The 13849-nt window shown below is 36.0% G+C and overlaps 1 long non-coding RNA gene across 1 annotated transcript in view; it reads left to right on the forward strand.

The window, feature by feature from the left end:
* Window positions 1-3264, forward strand: part of LOC128594625 (uncharacterized) — a 29456-nt gene extending 26192 nt beyond the window's left edge. Inside the window, exon 3 of the long non-coding RNA XR_008382613.1 lies at window positions 3054-3264. This is a non-coding gene — a long non-coding RNA (uncharacterized LOC128594625). The remainder of the gene's footprint in view (window positions 1-3053) is intronic.
* The last annotated feature ends 10585 nt before the right edge of the window (window positions 3265-13849 follow it).

Below are 13849 nucleotides of genomic sequence, written 5' to 3' on the forward strand. Positions count from 1 at the left end.
CTATTTTTTTCCTTAGGGTTTCATTCAGATGCTTTGTTAGACACATTCCCAGGCATTTCATTTTCTCTGAAGCTTCTGTGAATGGTATTGTGTCTTTGATTTTATTCTTAGCTTGACTATTGTTGGCATATATGAAGATGACTTATTTGTGCACAATGATTTTGTATCCAGATGTTACTGTATTTCCTGATCCCTTCTGATGTCTCATGGTTGATGAGTCCTTTGAATTTTCTAAGTACAAGATTATATCATTTTAGCCATGCATTGTGGCAGGCCACCTGTAGTCCCAGCTACTGGGGAGGCTGAGGCAAGAGAATCGCTTGAGCCCAAGAGTTTGACGTTGCTGTGAGCTGTGATGCCATGGCTCTCTACCAAGGGTAACAAAGTGAGACTCTGTCTCAATTAAAAAAAAAAAAAAAATTACATCATCAGCAAAGAGCAAAGTTTGACCTCCTCTGTCCCCATTTAGATATGATGAATAGTAGTGGTGATAATGGGCTTTCTTTTCTGGTTCCAGTTCTAAGTGGAAATGGTTTTCATTTTTTTCCATTCAACAAAATATTTTCTGTGTGTTTGTCTTGGATGGCTTAAGAAATGTCCCAACTATGCCTATTTTCTTAAATATTCTTGTAAGAAAAAGATGATGTATTTTTTCAAATGCTTTTTCTGTATCTATTGAGAGGATCACATAGTCTTTGTTTTTGGTTTTGTTTATGTGACGGATAATGTTAATGGATTTGTGTATGTTGAACCAGGCTTGCATCCCTGGGATGCGGCCAATCTGGTCATAATGCATTATTTTTTAATGTGTAGCTGAATTGTATTTGCTAGGATTTTCCTATGTTTATATCAATATTCATTAATGATGTTGGTCTGTAGTTATCTTTTTTTTTAACCAAATCTTTTCCTAGTTTTGGTGAAAATATCAGGGTGATATTTTCTTCATAGACGTTGGGGAGAGTTTCTTCCTTCTTAATGTTTTGGAATATGTTCTGCAAAATAGATACAAGCTCTTCTTTGGAGGTTTAATAGAATTCTGGTGTGTAAATATTCTGGTCTAGGACTTTTTTTGTTGGAAGCTTTTTTATTGTTTTTGCAATTTTGGTGCTTGATATTGGTCTGTTCAAGAGGACTTTTTTGTCTTGATTAAGTCTAAGAAATTAGTGTGATTCCAAGAATTAGTACATTTTCTCCATATTTTGAAATTTCTGGGAATAGAGTTTTTGTGGTATTCAGCGATGATTGTTAGTATCTCTGTGAAATCTGTTGTTATTTCCCCTTTTAAATTTCTGATAGAGATTAAAAGATCTTACTTTTATGTTTCTGAATAATCTGGCCAAAGTTTTATTGATTTTATTTATCTTTTCAAAAAACCAACTTTTTGTTTCATTAATCTTTCAGTGGGGATTTTGTTCTCAAGTTCATTTAGTTCCGATCTAATTTTGGTTATTTCTTTTCTTCTATTTAGTTTGGGACTGAATTGCTCTTCTTTTTCCAGTGCCTTGAGATGATTCATTAGATAGTTTATTTCCATTCCTTTCATCTTCTTGATGTGGGCATTTAATGCATAAATTGCCTTTTTAATACTTCTTTTGTAGTATCTCACAGGTTTTGATAGCTTGTGGCTTCATTATTGTTTTGTTCAAGGAATATAATGATTTCCTTCTTTATCTCCTCCTTGACCCAGCTATCGTTCAGCAAAAGGTTTTTTAGTTTCCGTGAGTTCACATAAGGATGTGTATTTTTGTGAGAATTGAGTTCTGTTTTTATTCTATTCTGGTCTGTGATGATACAAGGTATAATTTGTATTCTTTTAAATTTGTTGAGGTTTACTTCATGTCCTAAGGTATGATCGATCTTGGAGAATATTTAATGAATTAATGAGAAGAAGATACAGTCAGTGATAATGAGGTTAAACGTTATACACATGTCTGTTAAGCCCATTTGGTCTAGAGTTGTGTTTAAGTCCATCATTTCTTTGTTTAGTTTCTGCTTGGAGGATCTGTACAGTTCTTTCAGTGGGATGTAGACGTCCTTAATGACTATGGTGCTATAGGATATCATATCATTCAAATTAAGTAGGATTCATTTTATAAAGCTGGGGGTGTTCACATTGGATGCATATTTAGGATTGAAATGTCCTCTTGTCGTATAGTTCCTTTGAACAATAGTGTCCATGTTTCTCTTTCATTACTTTTTTAGCTTTAAAGACAATTGTATCTGTGATTGGGATTGTGACTCCTACTTTCTTTTGCTTTCCATTTGCCCAAAGTATTGTTTTCCAACCCTTCACCCAGAGTCGTGATTAGTCCTTGGGAGTTGAATGTGTTTCCTGAATACATCATATACTTGGCTTGTGCTTTTTTATTCAGTCATCCAGCCTGTGCCTCTTCATTTCTAGGTCTCTTTTAAAACTAGTATTTATATATCAAGACAGCGTCACAGATAGTCTTCGAACCAGTTATCAGTTGGGTGATCTTCCTGATCAACTTATGACTTTCTTCTTTCATCTTGCTTCAATCAAATGGCTATTTCTAAAGAAATATCACTGCCAACAAATTCAGAAGACTTACATTTTGACAATACATGCTTCCCCTCCTGGATTCAGGTCAATATTATCTCACACTTAAGTTGTTGATGAAACAAATTACTACAAAATCAAAAGAGACAAAGAGGTTGTGTTTACTGAATTCTAATATAAGAGTTCACTATTTAATTCATCTCTAAAAATATGCACCAAAGTCTAAGATGTCATCTTTGGGACAGTTTATGTCCCCTGTAGAGCCCAAGCTCCTCCCTGTTGGTGACATGATGAATCTGTACCTGTCACATTCTTACCACTGTCTCTTAGTCACTCTCTTCTCTAGTTCAGTGTGTGAGGACCCATAAGAAACCCAATTCCATTGGTAACTATTCTACACTTACTCTTTTCAGACGTTATTTAGGAATTTACTAAACAACGATGCACTATTGCCATAACAGAACATCTTATTATATGTGAGAAATTTCCCAAGAAACTTTCCTCAATCAATGTATGTCTGATTTGATTTCAGGTACTTTTCTCCAAAGATTATCCTGTTCACCATGGAAGATACTGAAATCTACAATGGCTGGAGGTGGAATCCCTCACCAAAAAGCAGACATTTACCTATATTTCTTTACTACCTACAACAAATGTTCATTGGCTCACTCTGGAAGTGAACTTTGATCCAACTATGATTGGTCTTCAGTTACCAGACCCTATCATACATCTGTAAAGTTTGAAAATAAACAAGTGTTTAAAATGTATACATTTGTGTATTTCTTTCTACTAGTCTGATTTCTTACCAGCTCAATATAATGCATCAAAACCAATTCAAGAGGCAGGAATAAGAAAGTAAAAATAATTGATCTTTTCAGTTGCCTTGTCATTTTATAGACTATTATATGACTATGTAGTTTTGCTATCCCTCTGAGTTGATAGGAGTTAATTTAAATATTTCCTACTGAGCATTATAAAATGTATATTGACCCACAAACCTTGAAAGTACTATTTGAGAGAAACCATTAACTCAGGTGTTAGAATATAGAACAACCACCAGATTATATTTGACAAAGCAAGAGCTGTAAAAATGTATTTTTGCTAACAGTAAGTAAAAGTAATGTGAATTCTTACAAGGAAATTTGAAATTTATCAGATACAGCTTTTCAGAGAAGTAAATTTTCACTGTTCATTTCATCTTTATTTTCCAATGCATTCATCTTTATTCACTGATTAGATGTTCTGCACTTTAAAATTCAGCTTTCTAACAACCTAGATTTTTAATATTGTTATTGATCAGTCAGGCACAGAAGATAAAAACCTCTTTAAAACAAATGTAGACCTAATGCTCTGGAACAAATTTGCCCAAACGATTTAATAAATTCCCTTCAGTCACTCCCAGGATTTTATTTTATTTTTTTAAGTTGTGTTTTCTTGCACAAGGGCCGTATCTGTACAAGGATTGCCTCCATTAAATGTATGATGCATTTTGTATGCTTTTTCATTAGTGAGTCTTGTTTTTCTTCTCTTTGCCATAAAATGAGAAAATTAATGAATGCCAATATTTAGTCTTCAGTTATTATGGACATCTGGATAGGGTAAGAAGATATGTCAAATTAAGGAAGCAAAGCTGACTGGAAAATGTGTTGTTTAAACAGTGTTTGGGACATGATCCCTTTCCTATTTGAAAAGAGTGGGGAGCCACCCCATATGCTTATAAGTGCATTATTGCTTGGTTCTATTGTGAGAGATGTGGGCTTTTTTTGTGCGGACATTTAAGTAACAAAAGTTTGGATTAGAACAAATAAGTGAAAATCGCACATGCCTTATTGAAGAACAGCAAATGCATACCATTTTCTCTGTAATTGTGTCTACAGTGGAATAATTTGGACAATACTATCCTTAAAATTTTAAGGACATTTAAAGTAGTGGATTTATTAGAACAACTTTAGAATTAATAGCTGTATTATTTTCCCTACCTTCATCATTTTTACAGATCAGACAATTGATTGTTCTCATTAAACAAAAGAGAGAAAAGTACACTGAAAAATAATGCACCCTTTACATATGTCCTTGAGATCACAAAAAGTTATATTACACTTGCCTATTTTCATAAGTTTACAATAATAGATTTTGGAAGAACCTGCAGTAATAAAAATAAACAAAAATCCCTGCTTTAGACTAGAAGCCAATTAAGAACTAAATACAATATGCATATATGCATTCCATAAATGCTACAACAATTTAGAGGTCAGAGCAATCCCTGAGGAATGGGAAAATCCAAAAAGATTCACAGAGGAGATAGAGTTCACACAAGTAGAGAAAGAAACAACCTTTAGACTTCCACAATTTAGTCAATGGAATGGAGATTATCTCCTATTGGTTGAAAATACGCAAATTAATAAATAAAGTAATTGGAACATATGATTCATTTATGGAGAAGATAGGGTTGAAGAGATACATAAGGGCCAACTTGTGGGATTTCTTACAGGTATGGAGTTTTCATGGCAGGGAGACTTTTATTTAACTTTTAAATGTATGCCTGCTACTTAGGCGATATTATGGTTGGCACTAAACAGACATCTATGAAACGATATTTGAGTTGAGAATAGGGTAAGGAAGATAAATTTGTGAAATGAAGAACAGATTACAATGAAGATAGACTAGCTTAAGTATTAAGTATTAAAACTGCCAAGGCAAAAAGGGTTACACATGACAGTGGACATGAACTGAAGGAGATATATATAAAAGGTTTATGAGGGAAAAGGAAATTGGACTGAATGGCTGATGATGTGAGAAAAGAAACAAAGTTCTGCAGACAAGATGGTAACTCTGGGAAAGGACTGTGCTTTGGGATTTAAAGAATGTGCAATGATGTTGTAATTCTAACAACCCAAGGTAGGTCAGACTTCACAGGTTAAGGGCACAGACATCACAAGATTGTCCTCATGTGAGACTCCAGTTACACCGTCTAAGGTTCCCTGGTCACCTACACATGGGACCAACTGGATACAAATTTCAAGATTTCCACTAAACCTTAAGCCTTGAGAATTAAACAGGACCATATACAGAATCCAAGAACACAAGATACTTACATTGTAGTTTTATCATAAAAGACAAGCATCAGTACCAGCCAAATGAAGACCAAGATCTGCATGAATGATCCATGTTCTTAGGATGTATCACCTTCTTAGCACATTTATGTGTATGACCAACCTGAAAAGTGAACTGAGCATCATTTTACAGAGTTTTTTATTGGGATTTCATTACATAAGCATAAATGATTGACTCATTAGGCATGAAGTTGAACTCAATGTTCAATCCCTTTCTTCGCCCCAGGCAAAGTCAGGTTGATATAATGTGATTAAAAAACCTCAACCCTACAAACACATGAAAAGTCTTTCTGGCATGGCCAGCACCTAAACCGCAGTTCTCCACTGGTGGTTCATGACCCCACAGGGGGTCAAACGACCCTTTCACAGGAGTCACCTAAGACCATCGGAAAATACATGTTTCAGTTATGCAGTAGCAACACCTGAAGTAGCAATGTAAATAATAATAATTTTATGGTTGGGGTCACCACAACATGAGGAACTGTATTAAAGGGCCATGGCCTTAGGAAGGTTGACAACCACTGACCTAACATGACTCATCTAATCAGCAAAAACTATGTAAAGGCTTTCCATGAGTTATCTCATTATTATAAAGTCAAGTGTAGTCCACTGGGACCACCACAAATACTAAATAATCTATCACTTGAGATATCCCAGGGTTTGGGGGCTCCCTCCCAAAGACCAGAGACAAAGGCTAGCCAAATTCTATATTATACAACAGAACGATTTGAGGTAACTCTTGGGTCTTTCAAGAGGATACTACAACAAATAGCTGAAATTTCAAAAACCAGTCAAAAAGAGAGAAAAGGAAAATCAGAGATGTGGCTTCAGGTACAAAGTCAAAGGTAAACAGCATATAGTTCAGCACTCATAGGTACTCAGCAAGAACAATAGTTGATGGCAAAGTCCTTAACAAAAGGGTATGGAAAAGCCACCCAAACATATACAGCATATTTTTCCTAAAGAAATAAACTCTTGGACTAATATAAACATTTATTTTGAAAAGAAACAACTCTACCTTATTTCTTAACCAGATGTCTAAAATATACGGCCTTTACAAGCTAATATAATAATCCCAAAGAAAGTGTTGCCTAGGGAAATACACAAGTCAACGTTGACATAGCAATGACTTAGCTACTTCATTCTTGTTAGATAAATATAAAAGTGATGAGGTCAGTGTCATGAAAGTTCCCTGTATTTTCCCCATTGCATGCTTAGCTGTAATTACTCTGTTTTGACATGTCCTCATTTCATTTCACTGTCATAGAGGTACCTGCAGTTGTCAGCAGAGAAGCACCAAAAGACCAACCAACCCACGCTCTGTACCTGCAACAAAACCTTCGTGTACTTACCTTTGAAGATGATTTTACTCAAATTAAAAACATCTTTTTCTTTTTCTCTGCCACAGTGGTACAATTGAAAACCATATAAAAGGTTATTTTTTTTAATTCAGACTACTTATTGTCCAACTTTTGAACAATCAGAGATAGATCATGGAAAGAATATGACTTCCTTTAAAGTACGATATTTATAAGCAGAAAAAGGATACGTTATATGACAAATCATATTTGAATTTTACTTCTCCATACTTCTCTAAAAGATTATGAACATATATCAAATAATAAACATTTGTTATTTCTCATTAATAAATACACTATAATTGTATCCTTTTGTTTACATAATAAAAATGTATGTGCATGCAAAATACTCATAGCTCCATCGTTAGAGGATATAAGAAAGTGGCTTAAGAAATAAACAGTTTCCAGAATATATCGGAGTGCTTACTTTTAATCACAGTGATGACAATGTCCACAGGTGTTATCCTATGTGTTATGCTGAATCCTGTAAGAAGCAGATTCCAAGAGAGAATTAGATGTACAATGATTTACTGTGAGAAATGCCTGCAAAGAATAAAGAGGAGCAACAAGAACATAAAAAGGATTCTGATGCAAGTCTGACATCTGTGAAGGGTAACCCCAGGAACCACTGTTAGCAGTTTATTATATATGTAACCAGACGTTTTTTAAATGCATATATAATTACTGTATGTACATATTTAGTATCTGATTTATATAAATGAAACCATATTTTATATAAACTATGCATAAATATCTTTCATTCAGTAAAAAAAAAAAAGAAAAAGAAAGAAGCTTGTGTAGGGGGAGCAGTACAGTCCCAAGCAAACGCTGACCATCAGCCAAGTGCTGTCAGGCAGAAAGGCACTGGCTCTCATAGCCTTGTTGTGCTCAGTTATGGGACAGAGACAGCTCAGCAGGAGTGTGGGCTGCAGATGAACACAACAAAACGTAGCAACTGGAGGCTATTTACCAACTTCTCTTGAAGCAGATTCTTTTGAAGGTTTATCTGAGTGGTTCACTCCCAGGACCACCACAGTGCACCCCATGTGTGTCTTACAGACTCTCTCCTCCACACATTTTCAGGAAGCACTTCCTCTTTCCCGTGTGCCTCCCTTCCTGAGAGATAAATTTTAAGAGAAGAAGATTAGGAAAAATTACAACCCTATCTCTGCAGTTAGTAGGAGGTCCTGCTGGTGTACCTGGTGATGTGACCAAAATACTCATTCCCTCAGCCTGGCCCCAGGGAATCATGCCTTTCCTAAACTAGGATTGCTGCACATGCCCATTCTCCATTAAAACTGAACAAAGGAATACTACAGGGCATCGAAGTGCATCACCTGGATTGCACACCTGTTTCTCTCTGCCTCCTCAGGATAAAAAGAGACACCTCATTCTGGAGATCAGGTTTAGTTACTCCTGCCAAGATTGCAACACTTCTCATCACCTGTCGGTTTCTGGACACAAAGTCTGTAATGCCCAAGGCCAGCTATAGCCATTGTAGTTTAATGGAATCTTGACTGTTTCCCTTGTCAAGAGTTTTCTCCCTTCACAGACTAGGACCTCAAAAAGAAAGCACAAAGCCTCACCTGGGTGATTAGGAATCAAGGCAGCTGATCAGTGGTTAGCTCTTTTCTGTCCCTATTCAGACCTCACCTAATGAGTAGACTATGACCTACAGTATAGAAACCCATTCTCAAGGTGGCACTGCAGCTGTGCCATTAGAAGTCTATTCCAACATTCCATAAACCTGGATGCTTCTGGGTGGTGTGATGTGTGAGTCAATCAGTGACCCATGTTTGTACTATATTTGCAACATAGTTTCTCTTGTTGGGTGCTATGTAATAAGGGATCCCTGCCTGTGTATCAGACTTTTATTAAGCTTCCAGTGGTTCTGACTAAAGCTCTGTGGTAAGATAAGTCAAACCCATAAAAAGACCCATATTCATACTAAGCATCTACCACTGCAAGGGAGAACTCCTGGCCCTTCTAGAATAGAACACCACCAACGTAGCTGAATTGCCAACAAGTAGCCACGTGGTGTCAATTGTTGGTACGTGAAACATTCAAAAGTGCAAATAGAAAACTACATATGGAGTTTTGGTGGGAGATAGCCAACAGCATTGAAATGATTACTGTAGGGCAAGCACTTTTCTCAGTGATCCATAACAGTTATACTTTGATCCTCATAACAATCCTTGCACAAGTGGCCTAAGCGAGAGGTTAGTGACTGGAGGTCTCATGCAAAAGGGCAGATTTTGATTAAAATTTGGACATTTTTGAGTTTCAACTTCACAAAACTTAGCTCACTTACTCTTCAGCATTACTTTTTAAATGGCCAAATTTCTTAAGAATGGGGAAAATGTTTTGTTCAATATGATGCTCAGGAACTTAACATAAACCAGACAAAACCCTCTGCCTTCAGTGAACTTACATTCTTGTAGGAGGAATGAACAATAACCAAAGAAACAGATAAATACATAAACAAGGCATTCAAGAAAGAGCGTCGCACGTGAAAGGAACTCAGCTCAGTGACATAGGTATAACCAGATGTCCACTAAGACAGCACCAACACTCAAGGCTTACCCACATTTAGATGTAAGTTTCCAACAGGAAAATCTCATGTGAAAATTCATAGTATTTTTACAATTCCTTTAAAAGCCACCCTTGTCCCTGAAAACTGGTCATGTTATGCAGCTTGGCCTAAAGAAATTTCATTCATAATGATTTACTGAAGTCTAGAACTTTTAGGTAGGTAGCTAGAGGACCACCATACAGTGAGCCATTTTCCAAAGGCTCAATCCTTGATGCTCATCAGGGTTGAAAATAGTTCTCCATGATGGTAGAATCAACATTTATTGACTGATTAACTTAGGGGCATCCAGAAAGACTTGCAGATTTGGCTTCAAGGTGTTGTCAATGCTTAAAAAAAATACATAATCATTATCTTTCTATTGAGGTTCAAATTCCTTTGTAATTTCAAAATTAATCTGTCAATGTGGAGAACAATTACATATGACACTTCATGTTCATAATAGAAAGAATAAAGAAATAAATGGCAAATAATTCTAAAATAGTGCTTTTGGTGGGAAATATAGCAATTAGGGGGAAATAATGTACTGCTTTTTTAAAAAATTAGTATTATATGATATTCTTGAAAATATGAAAGTTAAGAAAAACTGGAAATTCTCTAATTACTTCTAGGGAATATGTGGAAATTAATTACCTAGTGTCTAGACATAGACAAACACTTCTTCACACAAATTCAATTTTATTTGTGCTTTTATAAGTTATCAGCATTCATTCAGATACAATTTTTTGTTAAATTACTTTACTTAATGAGGTATGCTATGAACATGATATTGCTGATACTAGATACTCAAAATAGAAAAAAAATGGTCTTCTTCAGTTAATAAGCTTTCAGAACAAAAATAAATTAATATTCTTCTTAATTTGTATTTTTGTATTTAATTCTAATCACATACTCCAGCTGCCTAACATGTCAAAAAATGTGGCTTATAAGATACCGGAATGTTATAAATCCCCACTACAAAAAGTAATCAAAGGTAATTACTTTAATAATAGGTATTATTTCAGAAAGAAGATCATCTAAATAAGATGATAACTAGGACAATGAGATAGATAATCTGGATCAGAGCATAGCTAGCCTTCAGAATTGATACCAGAACACATGCAGACAACCACATTGATCACTGAGAAGGCTAAAATGAATGGATTTTTCATGCATCAGGATTTAAATTTCAGGTTTACAGACTTAACAGAGAGACTGCAGCTTAAAATATGATGGGGAACTAGTTTAATGCTTTGAAATTGAAGGGTAAAACCAACAATTACACATATCACATGCAATCAGTTATATATTTAAATCTAATCCCAACAGGCTAATTATTTCTGGTGAAAACACCTAATGGCTCTGGACCTGCATCTATACTCTCATTTCTCTTATTTTAAACTTGGCCTCAACTTGCATTGAGTTTTGGTTGTGGTCTCATTCTGATTTTCTGCCTACGTGTCCCTGAGAATTAAAATAGTCATCCTAACAAAGCATCCTTTATTTGCAAAACTTAATTTGTTTTAGTTTAATGCCTTTGGCTTTTCTACCAGTTCTGTGCATAATAATCACCTGCATTGTTCACAATTAGCTAATACTGAATTAATTTGTGTAATTATTCATTGCATTATATTTGATTACTACCTTTTGCTTTCATTCATTGGAATTATTTATAATTCTAATTAGATAAAAGATAATTATTTTCTGTAATGTGACCAATCAGAAACTAACCAAATAAGAAAACAAAAACTATATAAATTAGGTAATTTTACAATAAAAAAGGCTAATTTTAAGGCCACATTAAAGTGTAAATTAGAAAAAAAAAATAGTCATCCTAACATGGATGGTTTTAGCAGGTTCAAATATCGTCTTACAAATGAGGTTTATCTTGAATGTTTTCAAATTGTCTCCACTTAAGTTGGGAAGTCAGGGAGCACTGCTGAAGTGCAGAATAAGAGAGCTGGGTCTATTTGATGCTTATATGAACAGCTATGCAGACTTTGTAAGACACTTGACTCATTTGAGCCTTAGTCTTCTCTGGAATATGACTCTCAATAGAATTGTTAGGATCAAGCAAAAGAAAATAAGATAAGGGCAGCATGCTACATGTTCATATATGTGAGTTTATCATTCATATTTGCCTTAGCAAATACCAAGAATACATTTTGATAAACACATCAAAATTAATAAAATCACCCAGCCAACTACAAGCATCATAAAAATAGTTTATGTATGGATAGTTCTGAAAACAGTAGGATTTTATACTATTATTTCATCTTATAATTAAATTTTTGTTATAAAATTCTTACTACAGGATCATCCTGTATTTCCTTCTTCCAGCTAACCACTCCCCAATAATCTTTCTATCAACCCCACACAAATCATTGAGATCAAGATGAACTACAATATAACATTATTATACTATAACCATACATCCTAATCTTCCAGAAAGACATTCAAATAAGGGATTCTTTAGTGTATTTTAAAATAAACAATAAGCATGTTCACATTTTTTTTATTTTTTTATTTTTGGCTGGTGCTGGGTTTGAACCCGCCACCTCCGGCATATGGGACCTACTCCTTGAGCCACAGGTGTCACCTGCTTGTTCACATTTTTAAGTCACAAGTTTTTTACACCTAAACTCTCACCTGATATATCCATTGATACTTAATACAGCTGCTAGTTCAGGGTATATAGGAATATAAACCTTTGTCTATAGTTAGTTTTTTTCAAAAAGAAAATGCCATTCTGAGAAAAAACTGTAATCCATCCAACCAAGGATTCTGTGTCTTAACAGAAATAAAAAGTGACATTCTGAAACAAAATTGACTGTTAAACTTCATAGTATACCTAAAGCAGCCATACTCTACTGTCCTTTTCATACACATAATTATATGGATTGGACAACTTTGAACTTATCCTACTGACATTACAAGTGCCTATAAACATAGAACAACAAAACTGAGCAGTTTTGGGTCATGTCTGTGATTTTTCTCTCTGGTAGCTAATACATGTAGAATACAGGTCAAGTACCCATTAGCTGACATGCTTGGGGCCAGAAGTATTTTTGATTTAGAATTTTTTTTTTCAGATTTTGTAATATTTGCAATAAATGTACTTAACAAACTGGGTGAAACCTACAGCCTTTTGACCCCTGAAGCATTCAGAGGGCCCAGCCCCCAAAGGTCTCTGCCCTGCTTTGGTTCTGTCACCTACAGGCACTGGCCACTTGGGGCTGCTGCCACAGAAGTATTGTCACCAAGGGAATGGAGGGGAGAGGCAGGTACTATTGTGTGCTCCAAACACAGTAACTGTTGTTACTGCTGAAGTGAGCTGGGGTAAGATGTCCATGTCTGTGGCTCAACTGTCTCTCCCTTGCCTGAGCATTCTAGCTACAGTCTGCATTCACTTTGGGAGTCCAGTTCCCAGAAGTTGGAGCTGTGTTCAAGGAACTGGGAATCCAGTCACTTACATATCCACAAAAGACAAACACTGCTGCCACAGAGGAGGGAGCAAGGTGTGAACAGCCTATTCACCACACAGCCGTCTGCCTCTGCTAATCCCACCAAGAAGGACCTGCCCTGCCCAGTTGCTAGCTCTCAGTTACACCCATCCTTCCCCTGACTGAGCATTCTGCTGGACGAGATCATTCTGCCTAACCCCCATCACAGCCAGCACCTGAACCAGGGAGGCCTGAGGACAAGTTCTCCAGCCCAGGCTGGTCCTAATAGGATTCAAGCACACCATCTAGGGGCTTGCAGACTGGGGATAATGTATCCTAGCCCAACACTGCTAGCACCAGAACCCCCTTCTGGGGTCCCAGGGATGGCCAACTCAAATTATCGGAAGCACCACAGCAGGTACTTAACTGCAGGTGCCAAAAGACAGTGCACCTCTCCCTCTTTACCCGGAGTAACAATGTTCCCCGGAGAGAAGAACAGGTGAACCACAATAACATCCCATCTCCCCCCATCAGAATGGCTATTGTTAAAAAGGCAAAAGTAACAGATGTTGGCATGGATGCAGATAAAAGGGAACTCTTATACACTGCTGGGGGACTGTATTCTAGTAAATTCCCCATGGGAAAAAGTACAGAGATTTTCAAAAAACTAAAAATAGAAGTACTACTCAATCTAGTGATTCTACTAGTGGATATTCACCAATAGGAAAATAAATCAAGATATCGAAGGGTTGTCATAGTCACAAAGGTATGGAATCAACCTAAGTATTCACCAGTGGATGAATGGGCAAGGTGAATTTGCTCTGTGTACACAATGAAATACTATT

The sequence above is a fragment of the Nycticebus coucang genome, chromosome 9, assembly GCF_027406575.1.
Source record: "Nycticebus coucang isolate mNycCou1 chromosome 9, mNycCou1.pri, whole genome shotgun sequence".
In the NCBI taxonomy this organism is placed as follows: Eukaryota; Metazoa; Chordata; class Mammalia; order Primates; family Lorisidae; genus Nycticebus; species Nycticebus coucang.